This window comes from Oncorhynchus keta, unplaced genomic scaffold (assembly GCF_023373465.1).
Source record: "Oncorhynchus keta strain PuntledgeMale-10-30-2019 unplaced genomic scaffold, Oket_V2 Un_contig_18689_pilon_pilon, whole genome shotgun sequence".
In the NCBI taxonomy this organism is placed as follows: domain Eukaryota; kingdom Metazoa; phylum Chordata; class Actinopteri; order Salmoniformes; family Salmonidae; genus Oncorhynchus; species Oncorhynchus keta.
This window is the reverse complement of record NW_026281054.1, coordinates 22,123-25,860: the sequence shown is the minus strand read 5'-3', so window position 1 is coordinate 25,860 and position 3,738 is coordinate 22,123. Positions and strand designations below refer to the sequence as shown.

The following is a 3,738-nucleotide window of genomic DNA, read 5'->3' as shown; positions in this document are numbered from 1 at the left end:
ATATAAAGAAAACAGAGATATCTAAGGTCAGGACGTGACAACATACTGGTAGACTGAACTGCATTTCAGCCAGGCTTTTCACCTGCCTCTGAAAGTCATCACCACGTCCAGCTATAATGTCACTACCCTTATTTAGCTGGAAGGTGAACAGCCAGGGTTAGCGAGGATGCTAATCCATCAGCCAAGTTTAGCAAAACTGGTGGCACGCCAACACAACATCATTTTAGTTGTTTACCACCTGGCAAGTTGGCTGGGTGTCCTCAAGTGTGTGTGTGTGTGTGTGTGTGTATGTCCTCAATGTGTGTGTGTGTGTTCAGTGTGTGTTTGTGTGCCCACAGTGTGTGCAGTGTGTGTGTCCTCAGTGTGTGTGTGTGTGTTCAGTGTGTGTGTCCTCAGTGTGTGTGTGTTCAGTGTGTGTGTCCTCAGTGTGTGTTTGTGTTCCCTCGGTGTGTGTCCTCAGTGTGAGTGTGTGTGTGTGTTCAGTGTGTGTGTCCTCAGTGTGTGTGTGTGTGTGTGTGTTCAGTGTGTGTGTGTGTGCTCAGTGTGTGTGTGTGTGCTCAGTGTGTGTGTGTGTGTGTGTTTGTTCAGTGTGTGTGTGTGTTCAGTGTGTGTGTGTGTGTGTTGTGTGTGTGTGTGTTCAGTGTGTGTGTGCTCAGTGTGTGTGTGTGTGTGTTTAGTGTGTGTGTGTGCTCAGTGTGTGTGTGTGTGGCAAGGCCATGTCAGCAGACCTAGTAATTTTCCTCTATTCAAAGCAACCAGCAGGTTGAGGCAGGGAGCCAACTGTGGTAGACAGACCTCAGGGTGAGGCTTCTATAACCATGGTTGGGTTTCGATCGCTGAGGGAAAACGTTTCAGTGGTGGGAAAGAAAAAGGCTTGTGCAAGTGTGAGTTTCACACAGTGTGTCTGATTGGTTGAAAGGCCCGTGTGTCTGGTTGGTTGAAAGGCCCGTGTGTCTGGTTGGTTGAAAGGCCCGTGTGTCTGGTTGGTTGAAAGGCCCGTGTGTCTGGTTGGTTGAAAGGCCCGTGTGTCTGGTTGGTTGAAAGGCCCGTGTGTCTGGTTGGTTGAAAGGCCCGTGTGTCTGGTTGGTTGAAAGGCCCGTGTGTCTGGATTGGTTGAAAGTAGGCCCGTGTGTCTGGTTGGTTGAAAGGCCCGTGTGTCTGGTTGGTTGAAAGGCCCGTGTGTCTGGTTGGTTGAAAGGCCCGTGTGTCTGGTTGGTTGAAAGGCCCGTGTGTCTGGTTGGTTGAAAGGCCCGTGTGTCTGGTTGGTTGAAAGGCCCGTGTGTCTGGTTGGTTGAAAGGCCCGTGTGTCTGGTTGGTTGAAAGGCCCGTGTGTCTGGTTGGTTGAAAGGCCCGTGTGTCTGATTGGTTGAAAGGCCCGTGTGTCTGGTTGGTTGAAAGGCCCGTGTGTCTGGTTGGTTGAAAGGCCCGTGTGTCTGGTTGGTTGAAAGGCCCGTGTGTCTGGTTGGTTGAAAGGCCCGTGTGTCTGATTGGTTGAAAGGCCCGTGTGTCTGGTTGGTTGAAAGGCCCGTGTGTCTGGTTGGTTGAAAGGCCCGTGTGTCTGGTTGGTTGAAAGGCCCGTGTGTCTGATTGGTTGAAAGGCCCGTGTTTCTGATTGGTTGAAAGTATGGATGTTAGAAGAGTAGGAGGGTAACTTTGTGGTGTGTGTTGGTGATTCACTTCATGGAGTGAATGTGGTAAGAAGAGGTGCCAAAATTACAGAGTGGCTTCAGAGCTCTATGTCCTCTGGGTAAAAAGTTCTCGAAATGACTGTAATTGGCATGTCAGCCAGCCACAGTGAACCAGATCCACCTCCTATGGTGACACAGGCCTCTGTGCTCCCGCAGGTTACAGACTGACAATAACACTCCCCCAGGTTACAGACTGACAATAACACTCCCACAGGTTACAGACTGACAATAACACTCCCACAGGTTACAGACTGACAATAACACTCCCACAGGTTACAGACTGACAATAACACTCCCCAGGTTACAGACTGACAATAACACTCCCACAGGTTACAGACTGACAATAACACTCCCCAGGTTACAGACTGACAATAACACTCCCCAGGTTACAGACTGACAATAACACTCCCCAGGTTACAGACTGACAATAACACTCCCACAGGTTACAGACTGACAATAACACTCCCACAGGTTACAGACTGACAATAACACTCCCACAGGTTACAGACTGACAATAACACTCCCACAGGTTACAGACTCCCACAGGTTACAGACTGACAATAACACTCCCCAGGTTACAGACTGACAATAACACTCCCCCAGGTTACAGACTGACAATAACACTCCCACAGGTTACAGACTGACAATAACACTCCCACAGGTTACAGACTGACAATAACACTCCCCAGGTTACAGACTGACAATAACACTCCCCAGGTTACAGACTGACAATAACACTCCCACAGGTTACAGACTGACAATAACACTCCCACAGGTTACAGACTGACAATAACACTCCCACAGGTTACAGACTGACAATAACACTCCCGCAGGTTACAGACTGACAATAACACTCCCACAGGTTACAGACTGACAATAACACTCCCACAGGTTACAGGTTACAGACTGACAATAACACTCCCACAGGTTACAGACTGACAATAACACTCCCGCAGGTTACAGACTGACAATAACACTCCCGCAGGTTACAGACTGACAATAACACTCCCGCAGGTTACAGACTGACAATAACACTCCCACAGGTTACAGACTGACAATAACACTCCCACAGGTTACAGACTGACAATAACACTCCCACAGGTTACAGACTGACAGGTTACAGACTGACAATAACACTCCCACAGGTTACAGACTGACAATAACACTCCCACAGGTTACAGACTGACAACACTCCCACAGGTTACAGACTGACAATAACACTCCCGCAGGTTACAGACTGACTATAACACTCCCGCAGGTTACAGACTGACAATAACACTCCCACAGGTTACAGACTGACAATAACACTCCCACAGGTTACAGACTGACAATAACACTCCCACAGGTTACAGACTGACAATAACACTCCCACAGGTTACAGACTGACAATAACACTCCCACAGGTTACAGACTGACAATAACACTCCCACAGGTTACAGACTGACAATAACACTCCCACAGGTTACAGACTGACAATAACACTCCCGCAGGTTACAGACTGACAATAACACTCCCGCAGGTTACAGACTGACAATAACACTCCCACAGGTTACAGACTGACAATAACACTCCCACAGGTTACAGACTGACAATAACACTCCCGCAGGTTACAGACTGACAATAACACTCCCGCAGGTTACAGACTGACAATAACACTCCCGCAGGTTACAGACTGACAATAACACTCCCGCAGGTTACAGACTGACAATAACACTCCCGCAGGTTACAGACTGACAATAACACTCCCGCAGGTTACAGACTGACAATAACACTCCCACAGGTTACAGACTGACAATAACACTCCCACAGGTTACAGACTGACAATAAACACTCCCGCAGGTTACAGACAAACTGGGAACATTTAAAAATACATTTTGTCACGGCGTATCAAGTCACATATGAAGTCCCTCTTTGATGAGAGCAGAGAACTGGGTTGAACTCTAACCACACCAGGTAGTGTTACGTTCTGTAGCCTGGTTCCAGTATCTGCTTGTGCCGTCTCCTTTACGGTGTCAAGTAACCACAGTTGGAATTGGCAACACAGCACAAA

The 3,738-nt window shown here is 48.3% G+C and overlaps 1 long non-coding RNA gene across 1 annotated transcript; it reads left to right on the top strand.

The window, feature by feature from the left end:
- The first annotated feature begins 1,132 nt into the window (after positions 1-1,132).
- On the top strand, positions 1,133-3,530 carry LOC127920241 (uncharacterized). The gene is made up of 3 exons (XR_008105447.1): positions 1,133-1,960; positions 2,674-2,760; positions 2,918-3,530. It is a non-coding gene; the product is annotated as an uncharacterized LOC127920241 (long non-coding RNA).
- The last annotated feature ends 208 nt before the right edge of the window (positions 3,531-3,738 follow it).